This window comes from Dipodomys spectabilis, unplaced genomic scaffold (genome assembly GCF_019054845.1).
Source record: "Dipodomys spectabilis isolate Male_0828 unplaced genomic scaffold, ASM1905484v1 ptg000260l, whole genome shotgun sequence".
NCBI classification, from domain to species: Eukaryota; Metazoa; Chordata; class Mammalia; order Rodentia; family Heteromyidae; genus Dipodomys; species Dipodomys spectabilis.
Window position 1 is genome coordinate 2,260,420 of NW_024870937.1, and position 22,319 is coordinate 2,282,738.

General features: G+C 39.8%; 1 pseudogene; it reads left to right on the forward strand.

Annotated features, from left to right (window-relative positions):
• Positions 1 to 812: 812 nt before the first annotated feature.
• Positions 813 to 11,286, forward strand: LOC122125091 (annotated as a pseudogene).
• Positions 11,287 to 22,319: the final 11,033 nt, after the last annotated feature.

Below are 22,319 nucleotides of genomic sequence, written 5' to 3' on the forward strand. Positions count from 1 at the left end.
TCCAATATCCAATCAAAAACTGAAAGATGTGCAAAATTGTTTCTATTATAGCTATCATTTTAATGCTAGATAGGTTTATCATAAAAAAAGAAGAAATAATTCCTACATACACAAATACATACAAATGATATCTAAGAGCTTTAACTGAGATAGTTGGAGTCTTCTAGAGGGAAAATTCAAATATGACTAAACAAATGGTTTTGGTTCACAAAAACACCCACAAAACAATAAGATGATCACACATATGTTCAAATGTAAGTTTAGTTGCTACTCAGTACATCATGGCCAAAAAACTGCTTATCACAATTCCAAAACAACTTATAATCTATAATTCTTACATGTTGAAGACAGGAATACAGCCAAACAAATATCATTTGCTAAATCTCCCTTTATCCATGAACCTAAAATGGCAGAGGCAGAATTTTCCCAGCTTGCTGTGCAATTGATTTCAGATGAGCCCTGGAAGGCTCTGGGAACAGGACAGCATCTCTGAGACCTTGTCTGCCTCCAAAGCAGACCTAATATATTACCGTGAAGGACAGAAATTTGTAGATGAATCTCTTCTCTCTGAGAATGTAATAAACTTCAGCAGAGGTCTAGGGTCCTTGAAGCTTCTGCTCATTCAGTATCTCCTTCTCCAGTTCATCAATGGTCTTTCCATTCTAGCAAAGACCTTGGCCAACTTGTCATTCCACCTTTTGTAGCAGGTGGGGGGTCAGGTCAGCCACTCTGCAGCTCTCCAGGAAGATGTTAATGGGCATCTAGCCCTGGCAGAAGATCCTGGCAAAAGCAACCATTTCCATGAGGTCTCAATGGATGGTGGCAGTCTTGGTATTGCCTTTGTAGTCAAGGCTGTCTCGGTACGTGGTTCCCATGCTGACAGTGTTCTTAAGAGGATCACAAGGTTTCACTGAGTCTGCAGTAATTTGAAAACCTGGAGTGTGCAGAAGTTCTATGAAGAGAAGGCCATAATTCATTATTTTGCTGCAACGGCCTCACAGACCTTCTCTGCAGTCACCTTGCTGGCAAAGTTGGTCCCTCAGCACACTGATGTTGATACTATCTTCTGGCAGTGGAGGTCAGCAATGAGCTTCAGCACCTTTGGCCCTTGTCAATGTCTTTGACTAGGTTTATGCCCAGGACCTTCATGGGTGCCCTGCCTGTATCTTATCACAGATCCTATGAATAAAGTAAGTACCTGTGGTGGGGGAGAGGTGGAAAACATCAGCAAGACGGCATCCTGCCAACCTTACTGAGATTTGGATTGGCAATCACATTTTCTGGCAGCTTGTATCAAGAAAAATATTTTACAAATATGTGGGTCATTGTTTACAATGTCAGTCAGTTTTCTCTCCTTGATCATTATTTCAAAGACCTACATCTTTGAGAACAACCTCTGTAGTTTCTTGACATTATTACCAACTATTCTTGCAGGTGCTGAACCCCAGTTTCCCAAACCCACAGTGCACACTTTCAGGGGCATCCTTGTCAAGGCCAGACCAGAATGCAACAGTCCATACTGTGTCTCTCAAACCTAGCCTTATGCAGCTCATGGAGACACCAATATCCACCTATCTCTCGGCCAGTGGCACTACCTCTTTGCCCACGCCAAAGAACTCTTTTAATTTAAATCATGACCAGGAGAAAAAAAATCAGTCCATTTAAAACAAGCTCAGAAGCTGGTCTTTGGTTGCCTGTTATCCTAGCTACTCAGAAGGCTGAGATCTGAGGATCGCAGTTCAAAGCTAGTCCATGCAAGAAAATCCGTGAGACTCTTATCTCCAGTAAACTACTCAGAAAAAGCCAGAAGTATTAGTAGCTCAAGTTGTAGAGTGCTAGCCTTGAACAAAAGAAACTCAGGAACAATACCAAAGCCATGAGTTCAACCCTCAGGACCTGCACACACACCAAAAAAAAAAAAAAAAAATCAGAAATGTCAGAGATTAAGAAATTGGAGGAAAAAGGAGTTAAAATAGCTTTTATAGCTTTGTTCAAGCATGAATAGAAAAGTGAACACAATGTAGAGAAAACTACAAGATAAACACAAGAATCAGCAAGGTGCTTATGGCTCATTCTTATATCTACACTATTCAGAAGGCTGAGATTTGAGGACAGTTCCAAGCCAGCCCAAGCAGACAAATCCAAGAGACTCTTATCTCTAATTAACCAGAGGAAAAAGCCAGCTTTGGGTGAAAAGCTAGGATAACAAAGCCCTGAATTCAAGCCCTAATACTGGCACAAAACAAACAAATAGCACATGGAAATTCTATAGATGAAAAAAATACAATGTCTGAAATAAAAATTTTTACTTAAAGGAATAGACAACTAGTTGCTCAATACAGAAGAAAATATCAGGGGATGTGGAGAAATAGTAATAGAACCTATCCAGAAAGGGAAACACATCTACAGAAACTCAAGACCTATAGGATAAGAGCATGTGGACTATCCCATATGCAATGGGAGTACAGATGAATAAATAGGAGAATGACAGAAAAAATTAAATAGAAATACCAAATTTAATAAAAGCTATAAATCCATAGACCAAAATAATCCCAACAAACCTCCAGACACACACACACACACACACACACACACACACACACACACACACACAAAATCCCATTTCTGGAGGAAAAGCAATAAGAGGAAACCCACACATTACATGAAGAGAAAAAAAACTAAATGATCACTGATGTCTTTTCAGAAACAGTGTTAGCCATCTTTAAAGTTGTACAAGTACAACAAAACCAAACTAAAACAACCTAGAATTTATTATTCAGTAAAAATATACCTAAAAGTGAAGTAATACTTTATTAGGCAAACAAAAACTGAGAGAATTTGTCACTAGTGAAACTATAATATAACTCAGATTTTTTTTGGAAAAAAAGATTTATCTGGCAAAGAGAAAATGATAATAAATTGACCCTTAAATTTGCAAAATAAGTGAAATATACCAAAAATGATAAATATGTGAGAAGATATGAAAAACATATTTCATTACCTTTCTATAAAAGGTAATTAAGGCAAATGTAATAAGTATAATAGTGCATATAGTATACATAGAAGTAGAATATATAACAATAATAAATAGCACAAATGACAGAAAGGGCAAATTTTGAGAATACAAATGTGCCATATAATAACATTTTAGTTAAAAAAAAACCACATACATGACAGTAACCATATAGGATTTTAAGAGCTGAAAATTTTCTATCACCTAGGAATTTTAGTATGTGTGTGTATATGTATGTGCGCACACTAGTACTGGGGCTTGAACTAAAGACAAAGACAAAGACATTCTCAATTGCCTTTTTCTCCTTGAAGCTGGTGCTCTACCATTTGTGCTGTATCACCACCTCTGGCTTTTTGATGGTTAATTGAAGGTAACAATCTCACAGACTATTCCTTTTTTCTTTTTTCTTTTTTTTTGCTCGGTTGTGGGTCTTAAAACTCCAGGCTTTGGGCACTGTCCCTGCACTCTTCAGCTCCAAAAGAGTGTTCTACCACTTGAGACACAGCACCACTTTTTGTTTTCTGGTGGTTAATTGGAGATTAGAGTTTCACAGACTTTCCTGCCCGGGCTGGCTTTGAACCATGATCCTCAAATCTCAGCCTCCTGAGGATTAGGATTAGCTAGGATTACAGGCGTGAGCCACTAGTGCCCCGCTCCCCTAGGAATTCTTGTCACATGATACTGTGATAAGTCTGATGATTAAGCAAGTCCAGGGAACTTTGGAAGTACAGTCCTGCCTACAATCATCTTAGTGCTGTAATGTAATGCATTACTCACATGTTTATGTGATATCAATGTCCACACACCTTCTTCACTGGTAGTCATATAAAAATACAACACATACAATTACAGTACACTCTAAGATGTTTACACAATGACAAAAATCCCCTAACAAAATATTTCTCAGAATGTATCCCTGTTGTTAAAGAACACACAACCACACTGAAGTTTCTTTTATTTTACACAAAGAAACAGATTATTTGAAAATAGGCTAAAAAATTAATATTGAAATCTTAGCAGCCACTAAAAATAAGGCAAAAAAGACACAAATTAAATGTCAATTTTTCAGATAAAATACTCAATTAAAAAAAAAAAGTCAAGCCAGGTAGCCATCGCTCACAATGTAATCTTAGCTACTGAGGAGGCTAAGATCTGAGGAACAAGGTTTGAAGCTAAATGGACAGGAAAGTCCATGAGACTCTTATCTCCAATTAACCACCAGAAAACTAGAAGTGAAGCTGTAGCTCAAGTAGTCGAGTACCAGCTTTGAGAACAAAAGCTTGGGGACAGCACCCAAGTGTATTTCAAGTGCCAGGATCTGCACACACACACACACACACACACACACACACACAAAGAAATCAAGAGAGCTAGTGCCAGTGGATCATGCCTACAATTCTAGCTACTCAAGAAGTTGAGATCTAAAGAGCAAGGTTCAAAGCCAGCCAAGGAAAGAAATTAGTCCATGAGACGCTTTTCTCCAGTTAACCACCAAAAAAGCAGAAGTGGACCTGTGCCAGCATTGAATAAAAAAAGCTCAGAGACAGCATCCAAGCCCTGAGTTCAAGTCCCAGTATTAGCACACAAACACACACACACACACACACACACCTTTCATATAAAAGACTCAACTATATTCTATGTACAATAAACTCATTTTATCTAGAAAGTTATGGAAAGATTATAAGTAACAACGTTTATAATAAACATAATTATACAAATTAAAAATAAAATAATAGTTAATAAAATAATTTTAGTAAATAGCAAAAAACATTATACTATACAAACACCAAGAGAAAACTAGACAATCTAATGTTCTAAAATTAGCTTGTAATACTTACAAAATATAATATACTTTAAAACATTGAATTATGTCTTTAATTTGGTCAATTGTTTGGTCATAAACTCTTATTTCAATAAGATCATTTCATAAAAAGGAATGCTGAAATGGCAATAATACTAAACTGAAGATTCCAAAACCTCAGAAAAGGATAAAGGAAAGCATGTGATCAGTTGATCAAAAATTACGATCATTGATATACAATTCAGGAATTATATTTGGAACTATATACACTTTTCACTAAAAATTGACAAAAAAGTTACAGAAAATCAGTAGAGATATCAAAGATTTGAACAATGCTTTTAATCAATTTGCCTAATTGACAATTATGGAACACATCACTCAATAGGAGACAACTTTTCAAGTGTACATGAAATAACACACATACACATGTTGGACCATCAAATAAGAATGAAATCACTATTTTAAATTCTTTTCTAAAGTTTTGGTTGTTTTACATTTTGTTTTGTTTTGTTTAAGATCAAGCATTTTAATTAGAAATTGAGGAAGGATGCTAGTAGTTCATGCCTATAATCCTAGCTACTCAGGAGGATGAGATCTGAAGGATTGCAGTTCAAGGCCAAGTTAGGCAGAAAAGTTAAATAGTCAGCGATGGAAAGTGGAGCTATGGCTCAAAGTGGTAGAGCACAGCCTTGAGCAAAAAGAGCTCAAAAACAGCAATCAGGCCATGAGTTCAAGCCCCATCACCGACCAAAGAAAAAAAGAAAAAAGGAAAAGGAGGGCTAGTGAACTGAAACCCCTTTGTACAACTACTTAGAAATTAACAAACAAAAAGAAAAAAGAAGCCTGGAGGTATGGCCAGTCTAGTGAGTATAAAGTCCTAAGTTCAAATCCCAGTAGACATACACCAAAAAAAAGAAAGAAATTGAGTTTCAGTCCCCACTCAGTTTCTATGACATTGGTTCCTATACTCTTTTTTTTTGGGGGGGGGGGGGGAATCTGGTTGTGGGGCCTGAACTCTAGGCCTGGGCGCTGTCCCTCAGCTCTTCAGCTCAAGGCTAGCGCTCTACCACTTGAGTCACAGCGCCACTTCCAGGTTTTTTCTTTTTTGCTTATGTGGTGCTGAGGAACCGAACCCAGGGCCTCAGGCATGCAAGGCAAGCGCTCTACCACTGAGCCACCTTCCCAGCCCTTGGCTCTTATACTCTATGACCAATTTTTTCCATAAGCCAGACTCAAGCTCTAAAGTCCAGTCCCTATACACTATTTCCTCCTAAAGTCCTTAACATTGAATCCCAAGACTTCCTGGCTGCTGACTATTGTTAGAACTTACTCCCTTTGCCTTTCTTACCCTCATGAGTCTCTAGGTTCCAGCTACCCAATGCTTGGCTTACTCCATCTACAAATGTCTACTGAGTACCCACTATCAGCAGGTACTGAACTTATTTCCAGGTGCTGGAAGTAAGTCATCAGTAGCGAGGACATACATGGTCCCTTTGCCCAAGTAATACTGCCTAGTGGGGGACACAGATAGGTGGCTAGACAATTACTAAGTCCTAATAGTGAGCAAGTTGAAAGGTCTTTGAAATCACAGAGGATGAGGCTGGGGATGTGCAGAGTGAAGGCCCTAGGTTCAAACTCAGGAACTGCAAACAAAAAAAAGAGAGAGAGAGAATAAGGAAGGGAGGAAAGCAGGGGAGAGAGAGTGAAGGAGGAAGGAAGGAAGGAAGGAAGGAGGAAGGAAGGAAGGGAGGAAGGAAGAAAGGAGGAAGGAAGGAAGGGAGGGAGGGAGGGTGGGCGGGTGGGCACAGAGCATAAAAGATGCTTAAGAAAGACTTTCTTCAGGAAACAAAATCGGAATTTAAACCTGAAGGGATAAGCAGAAATTAGACAGAAGAAAAGGAAGAGTAAAATAAGTGGTAGAGGGACTATATAACAAGCTCAAGGATCTGAGTAGTGCCCTAGTATTACAAAAAATTAATTGATAAATTAATTAGTTCATTAATTATTTTAAATTTAAACATTCTAAACCAATAGTTTTCAAAATGTGATACTAGAGCCAGGCACCAGTGGCTCATGCCTAGCTGCTCAAGAGGCTGAGATCTGAGGGTCTTGGTTCAAGTCAGCCCAGGTAGATATATCTGAGAGATCTTTATCTCCAATTAACCACTAAAACACCAGAAGTAGAGATATGGTTCATTTGGTAGAGCACTGGCTTTGAGTAAAAAAAGGCTAAGTAAGAGCATGAGGCCCTGGGTTCAAGTCCTAATACAAACACAACACACATACACACACACACACACACACACACACACACACACACACACACACACACACACACACACCACTATAGTTCTAGACCAACAGTACCAACATCATACAGAAATAGTTAGAAATGCAAATTCTCAGACCTTTCCCCAGACCTACAGAGTCAGATATTCTAAGTGTGTGCTGAGCAATATCTGTGTATTAACAAATCCTCCAGGTGATTCATATATGTGGCAAAGTTGAGAATTACTGCTCTAGGCTGAATAATAGCATGAACTAAGACCTGAAAAGAATATGGCACACTTCCTCCCCAAATCATATGCCAATAATGAGAATACTGATTCTAGTCCCTCATCTTACATGGCAACACGAGGCCAGTTCAGTCCCTGTATAGCAGGGAAACAGAACAGGAGACCATTTGTCAAACACATTCACACTGATTCTCTTTTCCAATCCTCAGTACATAACCTATTATACCCATTTCACAGATATGAAAATTGAGGTTAGAAAACTCACTCAGCTAGTAATATCAGTACAGAGATTTGAACATAGTTTTCTCTGACTCAAGAACCCAATGAGTTTTCTACATAAAACCCTTTGGTTCCAGGACAAAGATCAAGATTAAGAAAATGAAGCTGAAAATAGTGGTACATGCCTGTAATCCCAGCACTCAGGAGAATGAAGTAGGAAGACTGAGAAGGGATTACAACATATGCTCATTAAGGTTCCTGGGAATGGAGTAAGCATTGTTTGGTAGCTTTTATTAAATTTTTGTGCTGATCCTGGGGCTTGAACTCAGGTCCAGGTACTGTCCCTGAGCTTTTTGCTCAAGGCTAATGCTCTACCACTTGAGCCACAGCTCCACTTCTGGCTTTTTTTTTGGTGCTTAATTGGAGATGAGTTTCACAGACTTTCCTACCTGGGCTGGCTTCAAACCACTATCCTCAGATCTCTGACTGAATACCTAGGATTACAATTGTGAGCCAACAGCGCCAGCAGTTTAATGGATTTAAAAAAAAAACTGTATTATTATGCCTTTGGAGTTAGAGTCTGAAATGAGCCGGTCTGACTGTCAGATGACAATTCTGGCTGTACAGAAGAGGAGCACCCCTGGGCTGACTAGGCCTTCAAGCACAACAGATTCAGCTCTATTTGCTTACCAGAGGAAGTGTCCTTGTGTTATTATCCCTGGAGAAAGCATCAGATATAAAGGCTTTTGTACCAAGTTGCCTTCACAAGATCATGATATATAATATTGTTAGTCTTGGAATGAAGAGGAGAAAAAAGAATTCCAAGTTTAGAGCTTAGCAGAAAAAAGAAATACTTGAGAGACGATTAAACTTTTGTCCTTGGACCCTACTGCATTCTTTGTGGGAGTGTAAACTTGTTCAACCACTTTGGAAAGCAGTATGGAGGTTCCTCAAAAGACTCCACATAAAGCTCCCCTATGACCCAGCAATCCCACTTTTGGGCATTTACCCAAATGAGCACAAACAAGACCATACTAAAGCTACCAGCACAACTATGTTTATTGCAGCATTATTTACCATAGCTAAGATATGGAACGAACCCAGATGCCCCTCAGTAGATGAATGGATCAAGAAAATGTTATATGTATATGCACACACACACACACACACACACACACACACAATGGAATTCTATGCTTCCATCAGAAAGAATGACACTGCCCCATTGTTAGGAAATGGAAAGACTTGGAAAAAATTATATTAAGTGAAATAAGCCAGGCCCAAAGAAACATAAGTCCCATGGTTTCCCCTATTTGCAATAACTAGTATAGGTCTTGGACAAGCAGAAAAGGTCAAAAGCTATGTATGTATGACCAGATAAAATGATGTTAAGTGAAATGAACCCCAAGATAGGGACACAAGTGGTTTTTTCCCTTCTTGCTATTGTTTCTAACGTATTTATAATGTACCATGTGATTTTTTTGTTTCTTTGTATGTTCTTCCCCCATGGTATAACCCCTGTTTTCACTGTATTTGATGTTGGTGCTCTGCATCCTGTGGCTCAAGTGGTAGAGCACTAGCCTTGAGTTGAAGAGCCCAGGGACAGCGCCCAGGCCCAGAGTTCAGGCCCCACAACCAGCAAAAAAAAACCAACAAAACAACAACTTTTGTCCAGAGCACCAATGCAAGCCCTGTGTAAACAAGGTGGGCTGAATGGGGGGGTAAAAATACAGTGTTTGCCTCCAGTGGGCCCTGGAGCCCACTGTTACCCATTCTGTTTTATCTGTGGTCCATTTCATCTATTTTTATCAGGATGGAAAAAACTCACTGTGGCAGGGACCATGCTGAATGGCTCAAACCAAGGTGCTCAGCATGTGGTAATTTTACTGATGAGTGCACAGAAGCTGAGTGTTACGATGGCATACGAAACCCTCCTGCTAGCCAGGCCCTGGTGGCTCATGCCTGTAATCCATGCTCTGAAGGAGGCTAAGATCTGATTGTGGTTCAAAGCCTGGGAAAAGAGGTCATAAAATTGTTATCTCCAATTACCCAGCAAAAAAGCTGAAAGTGTAAGTGTGGTTCAAATAGTAGAGCACCAGTCTTGAACGAAAAACCAGCTGAAAGTGTAATGTTCTGAGTTCAAGTCCCAGTACGGCAAAAAAAAAAAAAAAAAAAAACCCTCCTGCTACGTTAGTGTGAACTGGTTGTAGGAGGACAAGGTGAGGGACGAAAGTTGGCTAACCTGTTTCATTGAAGCGGCTTTGAGTGTCTCTACAAAAAGTACTGTGAATATGTGGGGAATATCACACATGTTGGCCATACCACACTGTCCACAATGGGCAGCCCTAGGGCAGTCTTTTTCTTTTTAGCTTGTACCTAGTGTAAAGTCTTTTTGTTGCGGAGTCCCTTTCTTCCTAAACAAAGTCAGATTTATTGCTCCATAACACGCAGCCTTAACAGACATCATGCCTCTAATTCTTCCAATTCTGCATTTTGGCCTTCATCAAGACCCTGGCAGAAAGGTCCAAAGTAGCCAAAGCTGTGGTCAAACAACCAGTGTAGAGCATTTCTTTTCTTGTTCCCTGCTTGAAAGTACAAATTTCCAACAAATGCAGCAGTGGTACTCACTAGACACTATGTTGAAAATGAAATATACAACTTGTGGGTGGGGATAGGAAAGAAAAACTAGGAGATAGCAGGAGGGAAGGGATGACATTGCCCAAAAAAATGTACTCTTTACTTGACTTATGTAACTGTAACCCCTCTGTACATCACCTTTATAATAACAATAAAATATTTTTAAGAACACATTTCCTAGCGGTTCAAACAATGTTGATGACATTTTTTAGAAATTGGATGATCTAAGTCATTCCAAGGAAGGAGTATGTTTCCAATAAAGAATTTTGAGAAGGCAGAGAAAAGCACAACACTCTAGAGGACCCTGAAGAAATTGCTGAGCCTGAAGATTATGGGAAGTAGCAGCTTTCTTATTTTGCGATAAAATCCTTTCCACAGCAACTCAGTGAGATGGTTATTTGAGACCATCATCATTGAATCAATAATAACAAGGATAAAAATGATATCAATGTCAATGTAAAAAAAATGAGACTTGCAATTTTTTTTAAAAAAATTGCCAATCTGATATGTATTGGGCAGTCGCAGACTGGGTGGTTCTGCTTATGACAATCACCTAGGGCCTGCAAGACCTTGGGAGCTGGATCTGGACCACGAGGCCTCTGAATATAATTATGTTCAAACACAGGGTACAAAGGTTCCCTGGAGTGTTTGTCAGACTTGAAGCCAGAGCAGCGTGTTCAGGATTCCATGGATTCTTGGCTGTGCCTAGTATCACAGCAGCTTTGGTAGAAAATTAAAGCAAGCTGATAACATCATTATACTCCCTGAAAACACTAAGGAAATAAAGGCAGAAGATAGTGAGAAAATAAGCAATGTGGGAATTTTGAGCTCTTCTATGCTACACAGGAATGAAGAATCCTTAAAGAGTCAAATTCAGAATTGTGTCCTGAAAAAAACAAATCATGCCTAACAAGAAACTGGTACATCTGCCAATGGCCAGAAGATCCAAGTCTCATTCCAAACCATAGCAGGTCAAGTTTTCAGATGATATCATTGACAATGGAAACTATGACTACATAAACACTGGACCACCCCATTTTAGTCCCAGCTTGCTTGGGAAAGGATCACTTAAGTCCAAGAGCTCAAGACCATTGTAGGAACATAGGGAAATAGCCTTCTCAAGTTTTTCCTTCTATAGAAAAGTTTGTCTAGAAGCACTTTGTCCTGGAAATGAGAATTCAACTGTCATTTACAGTGACAGGTAAATATATGAAAGGTATGAATTCTCTAGTTCGTTCTCCTACAATGGTGTCTACTGACTAATACAGACAGACAGATAGATAGACAGACAGATATTTACAGATCAGACTGACTCAAGTCTGGATTAGTTTGTCTTGCTGTGAGATATGCAGGTAGTCACTGACCTAACTAAATTTTCAGCCTTCATTAGCCAAGTAAACATTGCACTGTATTAGCTCTAACTAGACTGAAAAAAGCAGTCCTATTATTGTACCGTATTTCATATAGCTAGTGTATTCCTAATTTCATGCTACAAATGAGGTACATACTAGATAGTTCAGATTTTAAAGCTGATATGTTATATTCCAGAATCACAAGGACATTGTTAGATTGTAATACTGTTGTTACTTGATACGCTGGAAAACCAGCATATCGTTGCTTGTGTTTTTGTTAGATAAATTTAAATGGTCAGGTTTATATTACATAGTGATGAAAATTTTAAGTATTTTTATCTTTCAATATTAAAATCTGCATATGCATTGTAGAGCTATATAGGGATTCTTTGAAAGGAATATATTGCTTTTAAAAGTATCACTCATACAATTGCCAAGCAATGTAAATTGTATAAATATAAAAACAACAAAATCCACAAATAACATCTGAGATACATGATAAAGACAATTTGAATTTGGGTGAAATTTTCCCTTTGGGAGTGATCAATTCCACTCTAGCAAGGTAGTAATTATCTCATGGGGGGAGGCCAGCACTGTAAGATGCTGCTTGTGTGGCAGAGGACTTCATACATTTATTACTTGAAGAGAAGGTAATTCTTTTCTTTTCTTTTTCCGGTCTTGGGGCCTGAACTCTGGGCCTGGGCGCTGTCCCTCAGCTCTTCAGCTCAAGGCTAGCGCTCTACCACTCCAGCCACAGAGCCACTTCCAGCTTTTTCTGCTTATGTGGTGCTGAGGAATCGAACCCAGGGCCTCATGCATGCAAGGCAAGCACTCTACCACTGAGCCACCTTCCCAGCCCAAGATAGGGTAATTCTTTGTAAGCCTCCTTTATGACTAACTTGACAGCTTTTAACTACAATTTGAAAATGTAGTCTTCTGGTTTATGTGTTTTTAAAGTACATAGAAGACAGTGCACCACTGAAGATTGTATGTTAATATGAGGTTCTGGTTCAAGGGGAAATTATGTTGGATTTGAACTATCTAATATCATGATACATGTTTTGGCTGCCTGTGTCTCTGTTCTAAGAGTCCTAGAGTCATGCAGAACCCTTAGGGAAGTATTTAATATATGCTATATATGATATAGAGAGAGAGATTAGCAAACATACAAACAAAACTAAGATGATGAGAACTTGAACTTAACTCTTAGACACAGTACCAGCTGCAGGGGTTGGGGAGGGAGGGAGGAAGAAAATTTCAGTTTCTGGCCATGGTCTCTTTTCTACTTATCACAAAAAAATTAGTCAACAGGGCTGGGAATGTGGCTTAGTGGTAGAATGCTTGCCTAGCATGTATGAATCCCTGAGTTCCATTCCTCAGAACCATATAAACAGAACAAGCAGGAAGTGGCATTGTGGCTCAAGTGATAGAGTACTACCCTTGAGCAAAAGATGCTCAGGAACAGTGCCCAGGCCCTGAGTTCAAGCCCCAGAACTGGCAACATAAACATACAAAATAATACTTATTGAAATAAACTCCAGGAAATGGAAACAAGAGTTTTTTTTTCTTTGTTGTCTTTGTTTTCTTTTTGTCTTGTTTCTTTATCTGTCTTTGGGAGGGTAAGATGGGGCACAAAATGGAGGGAGAAAGGGTGAACAAATACAGCAGTGGTACTCACTAGGTACTATGTTGAAAACACACTATACAACTTATGGGTGGGGACATGAGGGACAAAGTGGGAGAAAGAAATGAGCCAAGGAGAGACTTCTCAGAAAAAGAGGTAAGAATGGCAAAGAAACACGTGAGAAAACACTCATTATTCCTGGCCATTAAGGATTCTCTGAGATTCCATCTCACCCAGTTAGATTGGCCAACATCATGAATTTAAACAACGAATGTTGGCAGGGATGTGAGGAAGAAGGACCCTATTGCACTGTTGATGTGAATGTAAACTAATATAACCACTCTGGTCAGCAATCTGGAGGATCCTCAAAAAACAAAAACTAGATCTTTCCTATGACCCAGCCATACCACTTCTGGGCATCTACCCAGAACATCACAAGCCAAAATACTATAAAGACACTTGCACATCCATGTTTATTGCTGCACTATTCACAATAGCCAAGCTGTGAAAACAGCCCAGATGCCCTACAATAGATGAGTGGATCCAGAAAAAGTGTTATCTATACACAATGGAATTTTACACAGCCGTTAGAATATGTCATTTGCAGGGAAATGGATGGACATAGAACAAATCATGTTAAGTGAAGTAAGCCAAACTCAGAGAGACAAAGGACACGTTTTTCTCTCATAAGCAGAAGCTAGACCTAAAATACACTGGAACATGGTAAATTATACAAGCTTCTAGGCATTCACACACAGTGGAGAAGAACAAAAAGGCATAATGCCTATGTGAATCTGGTTATACAAAATAATAGTTATCAAAATGAACTCCATGAAATGGACACAAGAGGTTTTTTTTCTTTGTTGCTGTTTCTGTTTTCTTTTCTTTTTGTCATGCTTGTCTGTATGTCTTTGGGAGGGAAAGGGGAAGCACAGAAATGGAGGGACAAAGGGTGAACAAATGCAGCACAGGTACTCACTGGACACTGTGTTGAAAATGAACTATACAACCTGTGGGTGGCATGGGAAGGAAAAACTGGAAGAGGGCAAGGGAAGGGATAGCATTATCCAAAAGGAAATATACTCTTTGCCTGACTTATGTAACTGTAACCCTTCTGTTTTTAGCATTTTTAAATAAAAATTTAAAAGAAAGAGAAAAAAAATCTTAAAAAGAAAATCCAAAGATGTTCTCTTGAGGCTCAAAATGGACAGAAGTGCTATCCTGCATGAGCCCTCTGGAGATGAGGGAAAGGAGAAGAGAAATGAGATTCCCTGAGAAGCATAAAAGATCCACCCTATGGGTACCACTACCTAAAAATTTAATTATTAAAAAAATAAGTCATAGCTAGGCACCAGTGACTCACACCTATAATCCTAGCTACTCAGGAGGCTGAGATCTGAGGATCACACTTCAAAGACAGCCTGGGCAGGAAAGTCCATAAGACTCTTATCTCCAATAAACTACTAGAAAACCGGAAGTGGTGCTGTGGCTCAAGGGGGAGAGGGACAATGCCCAGGCCCAGAGTTCAAGCCCCACGACCGACAGAAGAAAAAAAAAAAGTGATACCTTTGTGGTCCTGAACTAGGCATCTTGATTTCTTCTCTAGGAAATTTGGAGCTTTTCTGGTACTATCTCAGATACCTGCCTTATCCACCTTTCTAATTTAGGATCTGTTTGTAAACCAGTCTGACTTCCATCTGTGCTTGCTGAGTTGATGTATCTTTATATCCATGACTCACCTGGCTTCTGTCTGAGCCCATTAATGACCTATCCCTTGGCTTCCACCATCCACCTGACTCATTGGTCCCTGTCTTTGCTAGTCATGAGCAGTCAACCTTCAGACTGACATCTTGCTGGCCAGCATTTTGCCCCAGCTGTCAATCCTGTTCTCAGCAAGCACGCAGCACAACTTTTGTTGGTAAAGGTAACTATCCAGATGAGATAGTCAGCTTTTATTTCTAGTGGTAGCATCAGCAGCAGTTTGAATTGATCCCCTCTACTGTTAATAGCCTGACACTAGCTCAGACAGTTCCAGGGCTTTCTATTTTTTTGTTGTTTCTGACTATGCTTGCTTCCTCCTCTTATGCCAAGCTTTGCTGTTACTATTAAATTTTGTCTCAAATGGAAACTCTGGTTCAGCACTGAGCCACATCTGTCAACTATACCTGAAGTGTCCTAGCTTTGTTCTAAAACAAAGATTTTGCACTGTGACAAAACCAGTGGGAAATGTCTCCAGTAGCACCATCAACCTCCCCCCTCTACCACCACCACCACCACCCCCTACCTGCAAGGCTTTAAACTTTACCTCCAAGCTACAAATTGAGCCTAACCTTATGTTGTACAGCAAATTTCATTCCTAAGCAATTTGAAGTAGCTAGATCAATAATTCAGGTTTCTGCATCCCTAGTTTTGTGACCATTTCTACTCTAAACTGTATAATAAAAAGAGAATAGTCTGTAATCAATCCCCTGACTCAAAACCCCAGGTAAGGCGAGAAGGTAGCTCAGCTGTAGAGTGCTTGCCTTGCCTTGCATGCATGAGGCATGGGTTTGATTCCTTAGTACCACATAAGCAGAAAAAGCCAGAAGTGGTTGCTGTGGTTCAAGTGGTAGAGTACTAGCCTTAAGCTGAAGTGCTGAGGGACAGCATCCAGGCCCAGAGTTCAGGCCCCACAAACGGAAAAAAAAAAAAAAAAAACAGGTAATCTTGATCCCATGCCTGGGTTCCCAATGCCAGACCAGCCTGACACTGCAGAATATAAAGGTATTATCCTGCCAGAGGACCAGCGAGTCCTCTGTCACTAACATAGGGGCTGAGAGAAACTGTAAAACTATGTGAGTGGAGGTAAAAGAATGTAACTTAAGCCCGATGCGAATGACTCATGCCTGTAATCCTAGCTACTCAGGAGGCTGAGATCTGAGGATCACTGTTCAAAGCCAGTCCGTGAACCGGAAGTGGCGCTGTGGCTCAAGTGGTAGAGCTCTCGCCTTGGGCTCAAGAGCTGAGGGACAGAGCCCAGGCCTAGAGTTCAAGTCCCACAACCAACTAAATATAAAAAAAGAATGCAACTCTGGCTCAGCCCTTGTTCAAGGTAGTGGGGCAGAACTGGGGAAAAACTGAAGTCTGGTAGCCAGACCTTGGGGAAAGGAAGGCTGAGTGGCTGATCTGAAACCCACCAGATGCAGGGTTGAGCTTAATGAGCAGAAAACAACTTGTGAATACAGCCAGGAGAGATGGGATCAAAGTCATTCTCCCTTCCTCTCCCGGGACTCATTCCCTCAATTGTATGAGAACATTGGAGCTAATGAGTTCAGTTTTTATTTCTGGGTCTGTGAACTCACCAGAAAGACTAACTCATTTTGTAATCATATAGAATAATAATAACTAAAAGTATGTATTTAACAAACAAATTAAGAAAGAAATATGTGTAAAAGTGCTCTATGAATTAATAAAACTTCATGCTTTTGAGATTCATGTTGCTATAAATTATCATCATTAGGGCTGGGAAGGTGGCTCAGTGGTAGAGTGCTTACCTCGAATGCATGAGGCCCTGAGTTCAATTCCTCAGCATCACATAAACACAAAAACGCCGGAAGTGGCACTGTGGCTCAAGTAGTAGGTCACTAGACTTGAGCTGAAGAGCTGAGGGACAGCGCCCAGGCCCAGACGTCAGGCCCCATGACCGACAAGAAAATAAATAAAATAAAAAATAAATGAATTATCATAATTATGATCTTCTTTACTGTGCTAAGAATCATTATACTGTTAGTTAATGCCACCATTACTGTCACTTAAATCTTGTAGCCCTACTGTTCCTTTACATTGACACAGTTGGACCCACCACCATCTCTGTCATTGCCAACATTAATACCTACACACTTTGTAGATGGCAGTGAGAACACTCATTACATTTTTTAAATGTAGAGTTTATCATTATTCAAATGTTATGAAGCCAACAGATGAGGAGATGACTTCCACTGAACAGACAGTTTGTTATTCAAAGCTCCCCAGAGGTAATGGCACACCTTGCCAGGCAGACACAAGGGGAAGCCCTAGGTTTAGGAATCAGAGTAAACAAAAGAAAGTTATGGGCAAGCATCCTAACTGTGGTGTTGAGAGGAAGCCAGTTCTGAGCTACAGATCCATGTCATCAAGTCTGACAAGATACAGCAGATCCAAATAGATCAAACAAGACTAGAGGTCTGCTCAAGTAGTAGAGTGATAGCTAAACAAGCACAAAATCCTGAGTTCAAATCCCACTGCCACCAAAAGAAAAAAGAAAGAAAAAACATATTATTAAATACTTATGAGTTTGTTTTGTATGTACAATATTAACTTAAATATGGAAAATTACATGTAAGTAGATCTAAATATCCTATAATATGGATATAAAAATGTTAACAGATGCTATTTTGAAGTCAGAAGGTCATAGATCATTGGTGAGAAGATCAGAAGTTCAACCAGTTAGTGGTAGCACAAAAAGAATTTGAAAATCAATCTGAACCCAAAATTACATCCCTGACTCACCACTAAAATTTGTCAGTGGAACTAGCCTTGACAGGAGCTGGCTGTTATTGTTTTGACTCCTTAAAGATTCTTCCCCCTTTTAATTTTCTTTTTTCTTGATTTTTGTACTTTACCCTTTCTAAATTTTTCTACAACTGGCATATAATTTTAGAAATGAAAGAAAACTTTATTTTAAAAACTATTATTTCTGGGGGGGGGGGGAGTGGGGAGGCTGGGAAGGGATGTGAAGGAGAAACAAAGGAGGAGGCTGCAATGCTTGGTAAGAAATGTATGCATTATCCTGCCCATGTAATTGTAACCCCTCTGTACAGTATGTTCACAAATAAAATAAAATTTTAAAAAAAAGAAGCTCAAAAAATAAAAAATAAAAACTATTATTTCTGCCAGGCCTCCATGACTGTAATCATAGCTACTCGGGAGGCTAAGATCTGAGGGTCTCAGATCAAAGCCGGCCTAGGCAGGCAAATCCAAGAGGTTCTTATCTCTAGTTAACCACCAAAAAGCTGGATGTAAAGTGGCTCAAATGGCATAGCACCAGCCTTGAGCAGAAAAGCTAAGCAAGAGCACAAGGCTTTGAATTCTAACTTCTATAATGGCAGAAAATAAATAAATGTTTAAAAAAAATTGTAATCGAGGGGCTGGGAAGGTGGCTCAGTGGTAGAACGCTTGCCTTGCATGCATGAGGCCCTGGGTTTGATTCCTCAGCACCACATAAGCAAAAAGAAAAAAGCCGGAAGTGGCACTGTGGCTCAAGTGGTAGAGAGCTAGCCTTGAGCTGAAGAGCCAAGGGATAGTGCCCAGGCCCAGAGTTCAGGCCCCACGACCGGACCCCCAAAAAAATTGTAATCAATTTCTTTTTCCATTTAAATTACTAACAATTAATAAAAACATAATAGGGGATACATATTCAAGTCAGTAATGTCATAAATAACTGTGCTTGTAATTGTTTACTCCAAAGAGCCCCTTAGTTGGAAGCTAAAAATAGAAAGATTTAGGGTCAAACTGGGAGAGACAAAGCATCCCACAACAGTGCTAAGAGCAAGGCACATTTCAGGTTAAGTACAGGAAGAGATACTTGAAGGCAGGGAAAGTTGGCTGTGGCGCTCCCTTTAAAGAGGATCTACAGGGGGGAAAGGTGCTCACGTAGGTACCTAGCATGGAAAGCCTTTGGGGATGATGTTACTTAAGAGTGGGAAAAGCTCAGCTTCTCAGGAGGCTGAGATCTGAGGATTATGGTTTGAAGCCAGCCCAAGCAGGAAAGTCCCTGAGACTCTGATCTCCAAAGCTACTAAGAAAAAGCTGGAAGTGGCACTGTGGCTCAAGTGGTAGAATGCCAGCCTTGAACAAAAATCAGGGACAGCACCCAGGCTAAGAGTTCAAGCCCCAGGACTGGCAAAAAAAAAAAAAAAAGTGGGAGAGTTGTAGGGCAAATAAAGGGCTGAAAGGATAGCAAATGAATCCAGTTTAACCCCAGAGTAAACAACTATGTCCTCTCAAATCTTATTAGCCTATAAAGCTGGCTTTTCACTCTCAGAGTGAAATCTGATTACAAGTTATTTGAAGCCAGTTATGTCCCCACAATTTTTTTTCCAAAGAATTTTATGTGGCCCCAGGAATGTCCTACTTTGGGTGCATCTTGAGTCAAAAAAAAAATAGTTTTCCATCAAAGTCCTTTTAATTAGAAATACACAGCTGTATGAGTGAGAATGTAGCTCAATAATAGAGCACTTACCTAATCTGCTTAATGACCTGAGTTTTTTGTCCACAGCATTGCAAAACAAAAAACAAATATAGAAGTACACATACTTCTAAAACTATAGATGGGTCTTTGGAAATAGTTTGGCCAAATATCCTCATGGGCACAGACATAGGGCTCCTGTTAGAGGTGGAAAAACTGAGATCAAGGTGACTTGTCCAGGATGGCTAAGTTATGGCAAATCTCTCCCACGAACCTCTCTTTTGTGTGTTTTTATAATTACTTCCCTGTTAAAGAATATTCTTTTACTAGCCGGGCGCTGGTGGCTCACGCCTGTAATCCTAGCTACTCAGGAGGCTGAGATCTGAGGATCGCAGTTCAAAGCCAGCCCGGGCAGGAGAGACGGTGAGACTCCTATCTCCAATAAACCACCAGAAAACTGGAAGTGGTGCTGTAGCTCAAGTGGCAGAGCGCTCGCCTTGAGCTGAAGGGCTGAGGGACAGCGCCCAGGCCCAGAGTTCAAGCCCCATGACTGACAAAAAAAAAAAAAAAAAGAATATTCTTTTACTAGGAAAGGTAAATGTCTCTCTTTATACCTAGACAGAAATAATACCACTGTTTTGGCTGAATAGTACCATTTACTGAGGATTATATGATCTCTTTATAAACTGTCACTTAATAATAACAAGATATTAATAGAAAGCTTTTAACTACTCAAGAGGCTGAAATCTGAGGATCTCCGTTCTATGCCAGCCCAGGCAGGAAAGTCTGTGAGTCTGTGAGAATCTTAATCTCCAATTAAACACACACACACCCCCCCCCACACACACACAGCTGGAAGTTAAGCTGTGGCTCAAGTGGTAGAGCACTACCCTTGAACAAAAATGCTCAAGGACAAAGCCCAGCAGGAAGGTGACTCAGTGGTAGAGCGCTTGCCTTGCATGCCGGAGGCCCTGGGTTCAATTCCTCAGCACCACATAAGCAAAAAGAAAAAAGCTGGAAGTGGTGCTGTGGCTCAAGTGGTAGAGCTTGAGCTGAAGAGCTGAGGGACAGCGCCCAGGCCCAGAGTTCAGGCCCCATGACTAGACCCCCCCCCCCCCAAAAAAAAAAAAAAAGAAAAGAAAGAAAGAAAAAAGTAGTATTAAATTCTGTTTTCAGATAAAGAAGCTGAGGACCAAAGAGTAATATAAAATAAACTACCTAAGGTCTCCCAGTTAATGCAGCACAGAAAGGATTTGAATTCAATCAATCTGATTCCAAAATTACATTCCTGACTCACCACTAATATTTGTTGATGGGACTAGCATTGACAGGAGCTGGCTGTTCATTGATTCGAATTACTTAAAGATTTCCTCTGCCATTTTTTTTAGAATAAAAAATTCATCTTCATTGTTCTAGCTACATTACAAGTGCTCAGAAGACATGTGCCTGGTCACACCTGAATCATCTCCTTTTTTATTTCCTGTATTCTTGGTTTTTGTTTGTTTGTTTTTAGAGTTTCATTATGTACTACAGGCTGGCCTTGAGCTCACAATCCTCCACCCTCTTCCTCCCAGATATAAGTCATCTTTAACTTTTCAAGGTCTTGTGAAGTTAGTTACCAAAAAAAAAAAAGTTCACACTGGTTTGTTTTTGTTTCACTTGAGTTAAACTCCATGTTAATTTTTACTAAGAACCCTGAAGGAAAAAAATCTTAGACATTGCTTGTTTTCTTTTCCATTAATATAGTAACCACTAAAAGTGTTCCACTACAAAGTATCAACAGTGTTTTTCATCCTAGTAAATTTTAAAAGCAAGGTGCCCTCCAACTCCTTACTAGTCTTCAGGACAAAGATCACTCAGAGTTCATCCTGAAAAGCATCTAAATTTAGAGATTTGCTGCTGGGACAAAACTTCCATGTACCAGTAATAGAACCAAACAGGCTTTCCAAAATATGCCAGGTATGTGCTTGCGATGCTGTCACAAGTAGGGTCAAGAGGCTCTGGCTCTGGCCCTGTGTGCTGGTGACCTGGGAGGGTGTGCTCTTTTCTAGGCCAATTACAGAATCATCTGGAGCTGGAGGAAAATAGGCAAGGATCTTTCAAAACATTTAAAATAGATACTTAGAGGCTGGGGAAGTAGAGCTCCTGCTTGTTAATACATGATGTCCTGGGTTCAATCCTCTAACTCGTATTTACAATATTACTCTTATTTACTTATTTACAATAAGTAAATAAATACTTCAATATTTTGCATATGCATATAGTAGGGTTTGTTGTTTGTCTCTTCTTTAATGTCGAAAGGTTACTGAAAGAAACACAGTTCTGATCAGCCCCTGATTCTTTGTCCCTTGGTCTATTAACTTTGTTCAGTTAATCATGGTTTTTTTAGCTCAATTAGACGACACTGAAATGTGAATATTTTAAGAGTAGAGGCAAGCTGCTCTCCTACCTAGTTGGTCAACCTTTGTGGAGAATAGTTAGTGGTTGGGTGCTCAAAAGGACTGATTTTTATTTTTAGGGTTTTTTGTCTTGTTTTTTGTTTTGATTTTTTTGTTTTGTTTTGTCAATCATGGGGCTGGAACTCTGGGCATAGGCGCTGTCCCTCAGCTCTTCAGCTCAAGGCTAGCACTCTAACACTTGAGCCATAGCGCCACTTCCAGTTTTCTGGTGGTTTATTGGAGATAAGAATCTCAAGGACTTTCCTGTACGGGCTGGCTTTGAACTCCAATCCTCAGATTTCAGCCTCCTGAGTAGCTAGGATTGCAGGCATGAGACACCGGTGCCTGGTTATGATTTCTAGCTTTTTAAATCACATCATTTTATTAGGATTGTTTTTCAAATCTATATATAGATGACAGATAGATAAATATAGAGATATTGACAGTACTCGGGTTTGAACTCAGGGCTTTGCCTTAGGGACAGCTTGCTTTCTCAGCTGGTACTCTACAA